Source organism: Rattus norvegicus, chromosome 3 (assembly GCF_036323735.1).
Source record: "Rattus norvegicus strain BN/NHsdMcwi chromosome 3, GRCr8, whole genome shotgun sequence".
Lineage (NCBI taxonomy): Eukaryota > Metazoa > Chordata > Mammalia > Rodentia > Muridae > Rattus > Rattus norvegicus.
Genome location: NC_086021.1, coordinates 82,331,303 through 82,345,836, shown reverse-complemented (window position 1 = coordinate 82,345,836; position 14,534 = coordinate 82,331,303). Strand labels below are relative to the sequence as shown.

The following is a 14,534-nucleotide window of genomic DNA, read 5'->3' as shown; positions in this document are numbered from 1 at the left end:
CTCTTCCTCTCTTCCCTTCCCTTCTTCCTTATTCTCTTCTTACTTCCGCTCTTCTAGATAGATTCATTTCATTTGAACAGATTTGTTGGGAAAGTTAAATTTCTGACATTCTCCAGCAAAATTATGATGATTACGATTGAAACCATTGAACAAATGCCAGCAAAGCCCAACAGCTGGAAGTGTTTGTCTCCCTAGGATTTTAGAGGAGGAAGTGTAAAAAGTATAATTTTTCTTGACAAAAAAGGGCAACTAATGCTCTAAGAAGGTCTCCAGAATTACTTCTGTGTGCGTGTGTCCTGTGGTCTCCAGAAACACAGGCCTCTACTGTCTGGACACCCTTGGATTCATCCACTACAGAAAGTAATATTTTAACAGCTTAAAAACTTGTTGGGAGCAAGGCATGGTGGCACACCACTTTAATCCCAGCACGGAGGCAGAGGCAGGCCCACCTCTGAGTTTCAGGCTAGCCTGGTCTACAGAGTGAATTCTGGGACAGTCTGGGATATGCAGAAAAACTCTTTCTTGAAATAGCAAACAAACAACACCCCCCTCCCCAAATAAAACGACAAAAGACCTTTTGTTGGGATCTTCGTTGGCCCCTTGTTGGGACCTTTCTTTCCTTTTTGTTATATGAAGATCGTAGAATTTCACACAGTGACAATACTTAGGAGTCTTGATAGGAAGTGACTTTCATAAATTTTGCTTTTGATTCCCCTTTCCCCCCCACAAATATGGCTTATGATTTTTTTTTAGTCAAGTCACTAGATATTAGTATTAATACGTTCTAGGAAAAAGAAAACTGATTTTGTTTATGCATACTTCTAAGAGTAAATATTGAAAACATGGAGTCTGTGTCTTATCTTGGCATTTTTAAAATTTAAATTTAGTACAAGGCAAAATTCCAGAATTTCTAGAAAGTGCGAACTTGTGACCTCCAGGAAGAAGGGTTTATTCCATGTCCCACAGTGACTGAAGTTCAGAGCCGCCATGACTGGCTTCAAAGATGACGTCCAAGAGAAAGGTATAAGAATGTGACGTGGCTTGCCCTTGTTTTCAGAGATGTCTTGTACCTTCACAGTTGTGTGTATTGGCTTTCCGCAGTTACCATTCAGCACTTTGAAGGTGACTCATCGGTGAGATTACACATAATAACCATGGAAACATAGAAGATTTCTAGTTCCTGGAAACACTTCCGTCCTGAGAATAAGAAGGAATAATTCGCAAACAGCAGTTGCAGCTCAATTCTCCTTCAGGCGGCGTTCTCAGGTACACGAGGGAGGAGTAAATAGAATTCACAAGACGATACATGCTTTTCTCTCCAAGAAAGAAAGCAGTGTCACATTTCAGACCAGAATTTATACCTGAGAAGCCAACAGCCATAGCGAAAGTGTTAAGGCAAGAACTGGAGGCTGGCTACACGAAAGAATGGGACCAAACATCCCGAGCACAAGCTGTCTCTACGCATTTATTTTACGTATAGAATTAGCCACACTCCATATAAGGACTGGACACCTTTCAGCCCTTTATTTTGTTAGCATGCATCGATTGCACAAAACACAGTGACATTTTTATACATGCTTGTAACATACTTTGGTCATGTTCACACCACATTATCTTTGTAGCCTTTGTCGGGTATTGAATGTATTCATGTGTGTACACCTATGCACACGTGGAGGCCAGAGGTCAACGTTGAGAACGTTCGTCAATGGCTCTCCATCTTGGTTTTTGAGACAGGATCTTCCACTGAATCTAAACTCACTAATTTTGTTAGACTGGCTGGCCCTGGGCTCTCCCTGACTCTACTTCCCTTTTCTGAGGTCTGTTCCTCCATACCTGGTTGTTTTGTTTGTTTTGTTTTGTTTTGTTTTGTTTTGTTTTGTTTTTTTTTGTTGTTGTTCTAACTAGGCATCAAACTAGGTCCTCATTCGAGTACAGCAAGCATTCTACGGACAGATTCATCTCTTCAGGACCAACATTAAAACCTTTAATGCACAAACAACATTATGAATAATCCCAAATCCCATCTCTGATTTATTATGCCGCAGATTTTAATCTGTTCCTAGGAAGCTATTGCATAAAAATAAATTTAAAAAAAAAAAGCACTCTCATTTACCCAGAGAGTCAAATCTAAAGTTACTGTTTTGGCTTTATTTTTTTCATTCGCTTCCCAGGATGACATACACACTAATTATGCCAAGATACTTACCTATTTTGTTTGAAAATTAGTCCAGAATAGGCCCATTGAGAATGGCTAGAATCCAAAGCAGTGCCAAAAGTCAAGGATGTGGCCCCATAGGAACCCTCGTTTATCATGGAAATGCAAAAATGGTGCCGCCACTTTGCAAGTCGATTTGGCATTTTTCTACAAACTAGACGCTATTTACCATATGATCTAGCACCAGCAATCCAAGGAAGGTACAGATTCAAACGAGTAGAAAACCTTAGACCGCATGGAAGAAAACCAATAGCAATTTTAATCATAATCACTCAGACGTTGATGTCACCAAGAGGTCCTTTAAGGAGTACGTGGAACTGGATTACACCCATGCTGTGGAATATTCAGCAGTAAATAGAAATGAAGTGCCAACCACAGAAATTCATGGAATAATTTTAAGTGCATATTGCTGAGCTTAAAACAAATGCTCATTTGAAGGGGCTGCAGACCATCTGGCTCCAACTGCAGTATAGCCTGGAGAGGCAGAATGTGGAGGGAGGGAATAAAGGCCTACGTGCTTGCCAGGGGGTGGGGAAGGAAGAAGGAAGTGAGTACGGAGTTGTCAGAAGATTTTTAGGGCAGCGAGATTATTACGTATGATACTGTAATTGGGACCACATGCCATCACACGTGTTCGTGGAAACCCAAAGGATGGATATATAAAAAGAATGCTGGTAATACAAAACTATGGGCTTCAGTTAACAATGCGTCAGCTTCAGCCCATCCATCGAGACAAACGCATCACATTTAAATGTAACTCACTAATGCACTAATGCTAATAGGAGAAGTTGTAGAGGGATTGTGGTGCTTTGAATAGGAATAGCTCCATAGGCTCATAGATTTGGATGCTGGGTTGTTAGGGAGTAGGGCTACTTAACAGGAATTAGACATAGCCTTGTTGGAGGAAGTGTGTCACTGGAGGGTGGGCTTTGGGTTTTCAAATGTTCAAACCAGACCCAGCATTAGCTTCCTGCTAATCTAGATGTAGAACTCTCGGCTACCTCTCCAGCACCGTGTCTGCCTGCGTGTTGCTGTGCTTCCCGGCATGCTGGCAATGGACCGAAGTTCAGAACTGTAAGCCACGACCAATTAAAGGTTAGAAGAGCTGCTGTGGTTACAATGTCTCTTCACAGCAATAGAATACCGACTAGGCCCAGAGGAGTTAGAGCTCAGAGAGTTCTGCTCACCTGAGTCCGGTAAACCTAAATTTGTTCTAAAAAGGTGAAGAGTCCTCATTGGTAAGTGGATCAGGACAAAGCAGCAACAAATGTTTGAAGTGGTTTAAAAAAAAAAAAGAAACCTAACCAAAGTTTGATTGTTAAGTATAAATAGAGTAGGTAAAGTTTTAGACATCTCTTAGATGATTCTTTGTTGACGTTCTATTCTGGCTTGGTCTCATTAAGGAGACCTTAACAATCTGTCTCCCACACAAGAACAATTTGTATAGCACCCTATCCTCCCATTTTCCAGTTCTGGGTCTCTCTGTTGTTACTACAGGTTGTAGTTTGACTCTTGGTGTGGAACATTACGAAAGTAGTCTTGGTTCAGTTGTGTCCTACTCCCTCTCAAGAGCCAATTCCAGTGCCGTTTAGAATCCTCAGTTCGCCTTCAGAAGCTTCATTCTCCAGGCATCTCCGTCTATCACGTGGTCGTGAGCCCCTACCCCTTTCATCTTCAACTTGGAATTCGAGCTAAACAAAGAAGGCAAACTCGACCCACCCATCACCATCATCACAGTGAAGATGCTGCCTGCTTGCCCATCGCTGTGAGGAATTGGGTGACATGTCCAGCTAAGCCTTGAAGAATGCTCCCGCTTCTACTCTTTGTGCTCTCCGCCCTCCACAAAGGACTTCACATTCTGCTGTCCTATGCAACTTGGTGGGAGATACTCTAACATTAGCAGGGACACATTGCAGCCCGGTTTGGACTACTTTCTGAACTGTGCACTCTCCTGCTGCAGTTTGAGATTTCAATCACAAACTCTGGATTCTTTCATGTGCTTAGCACTTCCAGGTCAACGTCCCAACATCTCAGTTTTGCTCGCATCAGGAGCTATCTTTCCTCGAGCTGTCCTTTCCCCTTAGCTCAGAAAATAAGCTTAAACGGTATCTCAGTTGCTTTGAACAGGAACTCCTAGACTCATCCTTATATCCATTTCTCTCACACGGGCCATTTTCATCCATAAAATGACACACACACACACACACACACACACACACAATGTATTTGTTAATTACTTTTTATTAAGTAGATTTTATATTCTTGCTTTATTTTTAAATTCTGTAACTGATTTAGACACTTTTTGTTTAGTAGCAAAAGTAGGGCAGGCTCACAGTACAAACTCAAACATCTGGAGATGACAGCTATATGATGGGCTTTCACCACAGTCCAGAGTCTGTTGCTTTCCCATTGGAGTTTACAGCCCAGTAGGAGAACCAGGTAATAATGAGAACAGCAAAACAAACAACAGGCAAGTAAAAGTCCAAGTAAGGGACAGTCGTGATTGAAAACGTACAACCTGCATATCATCCTGCAGCTTGTTCTTCACACACTATCATGGCCGTCTTTTCTAGGACAAAGCATGGGTCTAACACATGATCCCTTATCGCTAGGTAATAGCCACATCATGACTATACCGCATGACTATAAAGTCATTTGGCCACTTTCTTGTTCTGTAACATTTAAGTTGTCAAGTGTCTTCCACCTCAAACAATATTAGAATATGCCTGGAGAATGAAGCTTCTGAAGGTGAACTGAGGATTCCAAATGGCACTGGAATTGGCTCTTGAGAGGGAGTAGGACACAACTGAGTAGGACACTGTGAGGCAGTCAATCCTTATTCATATTTTCAAGTCTTTTCCTTTTGGGGAATATTGCATCATCCAGAACTCGAGAAGTCCAAGGTTTCCCTTGTGGATTAATGTTAGTAGTTACTTAAGAAGTTTCATCTACTTGGAGGTTCCCCAATATTTCCTTATGTATTAGTGAAATGTTTTACTATTCCTCTTCTACTTTAGAGGTTTATTCCACATTGTTTGAGATATTTCCTTCTTCTGAATAAATACTCAGTTGCACAGGTCTGTAATCCCAGCTACTTGGGAGGCTCAGGCAGGAGTTCAAGGCCTGCTTGAAGAACTTAGTATGATTCCATCTCAAAATAAAAAAAAAAAAGAAAGACTGGATTGGGGCTGTAACTTAGTTTCGAGTGTTTGATCCCCAGCACCCGCACCCCAAAATAGCTGGCCTTGCTAGCACAACTGTAGACTAATTCATCGTATGCTAACTCCTCAGAGTGTCTTGAATCAATTTCTAGAACACATTGGCTACTTTTTATACTAGTGTGTCAGTACCTGGGGTGGTTTGACTGACATGGTCTCATTGTAGGTTATAATTTGTAGCAAGCCAGATTCCTTTTTCCAGTTGCTTTTATTGTGTAAGAGATTCCTAATATCTGCTGTGTTGGTACATAAACTCTCTGTTGGTAGACAGCTAGGTTGTTTCCCACTTAAATTTCCTATTACAACTCCTCTGAACATGCTTTTCACCATTTAATTCAATTCTCTGCGGCACAAGAGAGAGAAACGAGGCCGGAGGTCTGGGATAGAGTTTAGTCCATCAAATGCTCCTCACAAGCTTGAGAACTGGAGTCCAAACCCCAATACCTACATTCCGAAAAGCAGCGTTTGGTTGCACACACCAGTCATCCCAGCACTGGATGAGTGAAGTCAGGAGGGTCCCTGGGGCTCAGTGGCCAGGAAGCCTATCTTTGCATGATTCTCAAGTCAGTTACACGAAGACAAAGAACAGAAAATCTGCTCACTTCTGTCTTTCTGATTTACTCTAAGCCTACCTAGTAGAGAGGAGTGGGACTAGCTCCCACATGTGCTGTATCATAACACAAATCACATTCATGCTTCCCCCGAGTTAATTGCTATAAACTATAGTGCCATTCACAAGATCTCAAACTCACTAGTGTCAAGGATCTCAACAACTTGTACCTGTAGTGAAAACAATTTACGCTTATTCCAGACTAGTTTACAAATAAATGAGACTCAGACTATGGTTATTTTATTTGGCTTCCACAATCACTGGGGGTCACTCCTAATCTACTATTCTAACTGCAGACCTAGCTACCTCCCCAGCAGTGTACCCCAAGACACTTGCTGTTTCTCCTGGCCGTGTGTTCATGGTCCATCTCCACTCCTGGCGGCTTCATCCTCCTTCTCCTTCTTCTTCTATCCCAGTACTCCTCCTCCAGTCAGGTCACTTCTAACCCACCCACCTCTAATCCCACCTCTAATTAGCTGTAGCCAATTTTATTTAAACAATAGTTTTAAATCAAGGAACAAGGTTTGCAAAATAAAAGGTCGTAAACATGGAATGGCACTGGTAGGCCTAGGCCTTCAGGCACAGAATTTAGCATTGCAGTGCATAGCAATAGACCAACCTGAACCTGGGTCCCATGGATTGATTGTATTGATAGTCAGATGTCTAACCTTAGTCCCTCAGAGAGCAAATGTTTAAGCTGACTAATCCTCTCAGTGTCTTTATGTAGCAGTAATTCCTACTCAAGTTGCCAAATACCATGCCCTAAAGTCGTTCAGATAAAAATCTTAGAAACTGGTCATGTTGGTGCATACCTGTAATTTCAGCACTTGGGAGACAGAACAAAAGGACTTCAAGTTGGAGACCAGCCTGAGCTATCTGGCAAGACCCTGTCTCAAAGAAAGGACTTAGAGACCATAAGAACAACAATGCCAACCAACCAGAGCTCCCAGGGACTAAACCACCATGCAAAGACTACACATGGACAGACCCATGGCTCCAGCTGTATATGTAGCAGAGGATGGCCTTGTTGGGCACCAATGGGAGGAGAAGCCTTGGTCCTGCCAAGGTTGGACCTCCACTGTAGGGGAATGGGGGGGGGGAGAAGGGGGGAGATGGATGGGGAGGGGAACACCCTTATAGAAGAAGAGGAAGGGGAAGGTATAGGGGACTTATGTCTGGGAAACTGAGAAAGGGGATAATATTTGGAATGTAAATTTAAAAAAATCCAATTAAAAAACCCAATTTAAAAAAAAAAGAAATTTGTGCTTTACTCAAGAAAGAAAGAACGGGCTTAAAGAAATAGGCACAAAATAAATGGTTACTTTGTTTCTAATGTCAAAGACAGAACATGACTTCTTCAAAGACCCTGTGCCTCAGACCTACTGAAACAATGTGTACCTGGAACCTTCAGTCTTGTATCTGCTGATGACACGTTTCAAGGGCAGATTTAACCTTCATGTGACCTTCTCCCGGTGCCTTCCACTTTCTCAAACGAGAAAACAAAACAAAACAAAAATCCATGCTAAGACCAGTATTCTACAATGCAAGAGTGTGATTATCGGGGTTGGGGATTTAGCTCAGTGGTAGAGCGCTTGCCTAGGAAGCGCAAGGCCCTGGGTTCGGTCCCCAGCTCCGAAAAAAAGAAAAAGAAAAAGAAAAAAAAAGAGTGTGATTATCAACCTGGAACTGAGCTTACTTTGAAAACTATAAATTACTTTGAAATGAGAGTTGCCTGTTGTCAAGGCCAGTGGGAATTATTATTATTATCATTATTATTATTATTATTATTATTATTATCAATAGGTACATGAGCTTTTGTAAGCTGTTTGAAGCTATGGTAATCACTCGTCAGGTGCTATACAGAACACCAGGGTACCAGTCGGGGAGGACCTTAGTCCTCAGCTTTAATTCCTATGAATGAAGCCCTAAGAGGGCTGATATGACCATTTGTACATCATAGATTCTTGGTATGGATCAAGAAGAAGCCCCACTTCTATTCCTAACTTCTTAAGCATGACATGAGTCTCATTAATTCATCCTTTAGGCATATTTAGGAAGTTGCCTTGAGGGCTTATGTCCTTGAATTTCATAAAAAATAGAAAAATAACAGTAATATCAGTATTTTCAATTAAGTCATTAAACTTGACATAAGTATACTAAAGACTTCAAATCCCCTCTTTATAAAGTATACATAATGTATAAATTAATATATTATATATAATAAATATAATAAACAAATTAATATGTATTAATTTATCATTCTTCCAGGGAAGCTTGATATATTGTTCTCTGTTGAAAATTGAGTCTTTGTGCTTGTTGGTTTGTTTTTACTTTTTGTCTACTTCGTTAACTGCTCACCAATGTATCAGGTCAACTCCAGCAAAAACGGTGACCTTCTTGAATGGAAACGGTCTTGTTAGTTTTTGCCAATGTGACACAAACTAGAGTTACCTAAAACGAGGGAACTTCATTTGAGAAATTGCCTCCTCAGACTGGTTTGTAAGCAAGTCGGAGTAGCATTGTTCTGATCACTAACTAACAAGGGAGATGGGAGGGCTCAGCCAGACCTGGGCAGGTGGCCCTGGGTTGTAGTTGAAAGTCAGATGAGGAAACCAGGAGCAGCCAGGTAAGCACACTTGCTGTGGGGTCTCTGCTTCAGGTCCTGCCATGAGCTTCCTTGGATGATGGACCTTTAAGCCAAACAAATCCCGCCCCCCCCCCCGCCCCGGTTGTTTTTGTCAGTGTTTATTCATGTTTGGTTTCTGACCCAGGGAAAAGGGACTGAGGGGCATATTTTATATACCAAAGCTTCTAGAATCTCCCAGCATCCCTCAATCCCTACCTGGTTTATCCTGTCTACCCTTGACCTTGACTTTCCAGCCCAGCTGAACTACCCATCCTCCAGGGGTCCTTCCCTATATAATTCAAATACTTCTTCTTCTTCTTCTTCTTCTTCTTCTTCTTCTTCTTCTTCTTCTTCTTCTTCTTCTTCTTCTTCTTCTTCTCTCTCTCTCTTCTTCTTCTCTCTTTCTCTCTCTCTCCCCCTCCTCTTCCTCTCTCTCCCTGTCTTTTCCTCTACCCTCCCCCCTCCTCTACTCTCTCTCAATTCCTAGTTTCAGAAAGAAAACTGGAACAGTGATTTTCCGTTGTTCCTTGTCCTTGGTGTGGTTTTGCCTTTCTATTTTCACTTCTCTTATATTTTCTATGTTTAAAAAAAAACACCCCAGGGGGCTGGAGAGATGGCCCAGAGGTTAAGAGCACTGACTGCTCTTCCAGAGGTCCTGCGTTCAATTCCCAGCAACCACATGGTGGCTCACAACCATCTCTAGTGGGATCTGGTGACCTCTTCGGTTGTGTATGAAGAAAGCAACAGCATACTCACATAAAGTAAATAAATAAATCTTTTTTTTATATTTCCTTTTGTTTAATTGGATATTTTTTATTTACATTTCAAATGTTATTTCCTTTCCTGGTTTCCTGACCATAATCCCCCTATCCCATCCCCCCCCCCTTCTTCTATGAGGGTGTTCCCCCTCCCTAACCACTCCCCTTCCCACCTCCCTGACAAAAAACAACAAAAACAAAACCAGTTCTGTTGTTGAATGGACTACAAACACCCAACCCCAGTTCTCCCCTGCGAGCTCTGTTTAACTTCAACCTGCAGGACTCTGCATTCCTGAGCAATTAAGCTGCTCCCAGGCCCCGGTGCTTGGCTTTTTTTTTTTTTTTTTTTTTTTTTTTTTTTTTTTTTTTTTTGGTCTGGTTGCATTGCTGCATAGCCCTCACTCTCTTAACCAACATCTAGGTGGAGAATGTTCAGGTCTTCAGCAGCTCTAGTCCTTGGCGCTTGGAGACTCAAAGGACTCACTTGAAAAGGACAGGAAGAAAGAAAACACGTCTCTGAGCTTTCCTTTGTTTTCAGAGACAATGGCACTGCTGTCAAGGTCGCCAGCTTTATATTCTGCCAGTTTGGAACTCCTGAGTTAATGAAATGCTGACACTAAATGCTCACCCTAAATGCAGTGGACGGGTTTGCATGTCTGTCCTTATGGGCATTGGATAAACCCATGATTTTCTTCTCTGCAGGCTTCCACAAGATTCTGGTTTTGCTTGGGCTCTGCTTTAAATGTCATATCATCTTCCGAAGTCCTTTGGGGAAGGACATCCTGTGTGGCCATGAGGTCACTTTTGAGTCGTCAAGGGTTTATTCGAATACACCCTCTTCCATATTTAATCGGACAGTTAGATACTGTCAAATCAGTGTTGGGAAAGCACCGGAAATATTTGTCTTGTGTCATGCTCAACAGGAACCAAACGACTGTGAGCACCCGTGGTGTGTCAGGTTCCCACTGCCCTGGCACTGTCCTTGTGTCACTTAATCTTCCTGACAGTTCTTTGAAATGGATATTATAATCCACAACCCACAACAGGCAAATCAGAGACTCAAGTTGCCTATAGCCCACTGAGAGTCAAAGTAGGACTCCCTCCAAATGGCCCTGCAGTTGGTGCTGTGGAGAACTTGAAGAATTATACTTTCTGATTTCTTACTTTGTCAAATGTTTGTAAAATGATATTTTTGCTTTTGGATGCTAGTTATGATATTAGATATGGTACTGACCAGTAGCACAGGGTGAGGAGTAGTAGAAACTGATTCCTTTAGCCTTGCTGATGAAGAGACAGTCTTCACTTAAAGTTTAAGCAATGATTTCTGCCCTTCTCCCACCCCATGTAGCTTCTCTGACTTTGTCACCTACAGAAGGCACATGTGAACAAACACAAGCTGCTGGACTCAGCCCTTCCTTCCCTGTGCACTTCCTGAACTTGCTTTGTTGTACTTCCTTGTGGTGGGTCCATGTTTGCGTGTTGGAGTTGTGTGAGTGGGGGAAGGATTAGACAGACGCTGTGTGAATACACACAGCTGGGCTTACTAACACACAGACTCCTGGGGGACAGATGTTCGATTCCTGTGAATTACCATGATCCCATTGCCAGTAGCAATGTATGCTTTATATTTAACAAATATATATTTTAATAAAGTGTAAGAGGCACTAATGTTGCTTGTTTCCCTTAGATACTACTCTTGAAATTGAGCATTAACATTGGACCTACTCCTCAAATGACTCTCAGGAAGTCAGAACTGTGGTACGCGGTTCTGTATAACACAAAGGAAGTCTGAAAGCAGCAGAAGTGGGGAATGAGTAGCCCTTCGAGTTCGCGGATGCTCTTACCTTCATCTCAGTCACTGAATAGTAACAGTTTATCAGTTGTCTGGGAAGACCTTCTTCCATAGGAGTTTAAACAACGAGGCTGTCTTCTCTGAGGGTGCCACTGACCTCTAGCACAAGGCTGGGCACAAAGTCACCACCCAGTCCATATTAGTTGCCAGGAAAGAGTGACAGACTGTAAGTCACAATAATTTAAACTGTTCAGCACTGAGCATGTGTTTGATAAAATATTTACTAAATTACATTGACTGCGATGCTCAAAGGGAGAATCGCGCCACACATTCCGAAACTAAGTAGGCATTATATTTGAATTAGCAGCTGTTAGGGATTATCTGTGTGACTCCCTAGTCAGGATACTAAATGGAGATCTTACAGCATCAGCAAACTCCTCAGTCTGAGAAGCGGCTCATTTCCAACGGGTCGACTTGCTAGGCTCCAACTCTGCCATACTTAATGCAAAAGCTAATGCTTCCCGTGGTGCTAGACACATTCTGATACTGTTCAGAGATCAGTCACCCTGCCTCTTTTCATGGCACTGCGTGAGTGTTTGCTGATTCCCTTTCCCTTCCCCACTCTCCCTCTCTCCTTCTTAACTCTGAGCGTTCTCTAAACATGAGCACCCAAAGGCAAGTACCTCAGCCATACTGAAAGGTCTAGAAAGTTCAAGGACAGCGGACAGACAGGCAGCTCAGGAGGAGACACACATGACTTTAGGCTTGCAATATATGATGTGTTTTCATGGCTTATCTGCTCCCGGAATTGTGCTGGGCTGGGCTCCGGATCTCTAGTCAGTTGTTCAGTTGTTAGTTGTAGTTTCCAGGACTAAGATGGCTGGACTTGCCCTGATTAAACATGACAGGACACTGACATACTCCAGATTAGAAACATATATACTGCACACACACACACACACACACACACACACACACACACACATACACACACACAGAGAGAGAGAGAGAGAGAGAGAAATAAATGCACAGATGAATTTTAAATAAATAGCAAATTATTTTGAGCACCCCAAACAAAAAGTTGACTTATTGCCTATTATGACTGACATGTTCCCTTTTATCAGGAGTCTCTGTTGGATTCTTGGGAGTCATTGTCAAGGTACACAACATGAAGCGGGCCCCTTAGGGAAGAAAGGGATGGAGTGAGTTATAGCAGGCACAGTCTGGTGGGGGTGGGGCTTGGTGGCTCCAGGACAGAAGGCAGCACTTAGGTGAAGGAGATAGCTGTTTAAATAAGGACGGGTGGTGTCAGCTTGTTATCAGAGCTGCACCACTGACAGTCGCTGGTAAATTGAAGCTGTTAAATGTTAATGAACTATCACTCTATAGGTAAGCAGGAGACAGAAAAGCCTCAAAATGTTCAAAGTCGACTGCAAGGCCAATTTATCCCACAACAGGGAACTTTTTTTTTTAATTACAAACATAAGGAAACCTAACTTAAAATTTAATTTTTTTAGTCTACTTTATTGATAAAAGTGTCTTTCCTTTATCAATGAGTCAATTTTCTCCGCTCTAAGCAGAATTTTACAAATCCCTGAGTTGAGCCACAACAAAGGCTGTTTGATATGATCTTTTGTATTTGAACTGTCTGTTGCTTGAAATTAAATTCACTCCTAAAATAGCAAGTATATCATGCCCTAAGCACTTCCCATTAGTGACAGCGAGCTGCAGAGATTAGGAGCTCACCCTGGTACTAACCTTACACCGAGTAAAACAACACTGTGGATAGTTTAAGCTTGGACTTCACCAGGCAGCAAGGGCAGCCTGTGGGTATCGGTAAATATTACTGGCAGGCAAAAATGAACTCTCGTTAGAGCAAAGGCATTGTCCCATACAGTGCACTGCATACATTATGCAGACTTTGCCTTTGGGTCTTATTTCCTGCAGAACTGTGCCACACATAACTCACTAACACTGGGGTGGCTATTCCATAGAACCAACAGGACAAATGGGTTCTCTTCAAGTGCTAAGTTTATCAGAGAAGATGAAACCTATGTATGATATAAATTACTTCATCAGCTGTCATGATTGGCAGGTCCATTTGGTTGGGTTTAGAGGGCAGGGAACAGAAGTGGAGCCTGACTCACAGAGCACCGGGCTCAAGTTCAGGATTCTTTTAGATCTACAAATGTCCAAAAGTTTTATCCTTTGTCACATTCTGGCTTCAGGTCCACCTGGGTAGATTTTTCACGTTTGCAACAAACACTCCTGTCTCTGAGCCCCTGTTGAGGTCGTTTTTAAAATACAATTCTATTTCCTCGGTAAAGCCTCTTCTAAAAGGCTAAATTTAGCACTGCCAATCAGAGGAACAGGTGGTTTGTGCTACTCCCAAATAGGTCCTCTCCCATCATGCCTTCCTAACGGAGCCAATCACAGAGCCAGGCTCTAAGGATGTTGGGCTGTCAGCAGATCTGGGAAATATAAGGGCCAGCCAGCCCCTGGCTCTGGAGCAGTCGCGCATTCCCACCTCGCCTCGGGTGTAGGGATTGCATAGAAAACAAAACTACACAGTCCTGACTGTGTGGTTTTGTTTGGAGGGTTAGAGGCTCACCGATTCATGTCGGAGATGGTTGGAAAAACCAACTCTACGTAGGACGTCGTTTCAGAACCTTGGGCTTGGTCCCACCCTTTTTGGGCACTCTTGAGAAATCAGGTGAGTGAGAACCAGTTTGTTTGACTCCTAGACCTCTTTCTGATTGGTTGCTATTTGATGATTTGAGCCACGAATGCCTTCTGTTAAAGGTTTCATCTTGCTGACCTACAGTGTGAATCTGCATTTTAAATTTGGTTTTGAAATGTACATTTTCTGAAAGAAAGAGAGAGAGAGAGAGAGAGAGAGAGAGAGAGAGAGAGAGAAATCAAGTACTTATGCCTATAACCATAGTCAACCATTCTGATTTTTAAAGAGATGCCCTAGAACCAGGAGTCTGAAGTGGGGGCTTAAATGTTTGCTTCCTTAGTAGACTTGTCTGTGGAGAATGTACAAGGTCATGTGACCAGGTGATAAAGCAAGGCAGGCCAAGAATAGCACAGAGAAAACCCATGTGGCATCAGCTACACCCAGTGACTTTTTAAGGGAATCAACTGCTAAGGTATCTGTTGCGGACTGTGGAAGAACACTTGTCTGCTGTCAGTCAAGCCGGATGGTTTATTTTGGGAGTGTGACATTTGAGATGCATGCCTGCAGCCTTAGGCCTCCAAGAAGCAAGTGCTCACAGAAATAAATTTAGTCTTCCTAGACAATGAGAATATCAA

General features: G+C 42.4%; 1 protein-coding gene across 50 annotated transcripts in view; it reads left to right on the top strand.

The window, feature by feature from the left end:
* Window positions 1-13,706: 13,706 nt before the first annotated feature.
* Ttn (titin) overlaps window positions 13,707-14,534 on the top strand; it is a 272,483-nt gene continuing 271,655 nt past the window's right edge. For 49 of the 50 annotated variants that reach the window (XM_039106393.2, XM_063284706.1, XM_039106391.2 and 46 more), the window contains exon 1: window positions 13,707-13,932. The gene's annotated coding sequence lies outside the window, so the exon portion shown is untranslated. The remainder of the gene's footprint in view (window positions 13,933-14,534) is intronic. The other variant, NM_032068.1, reaches the window with a different exon arrangement.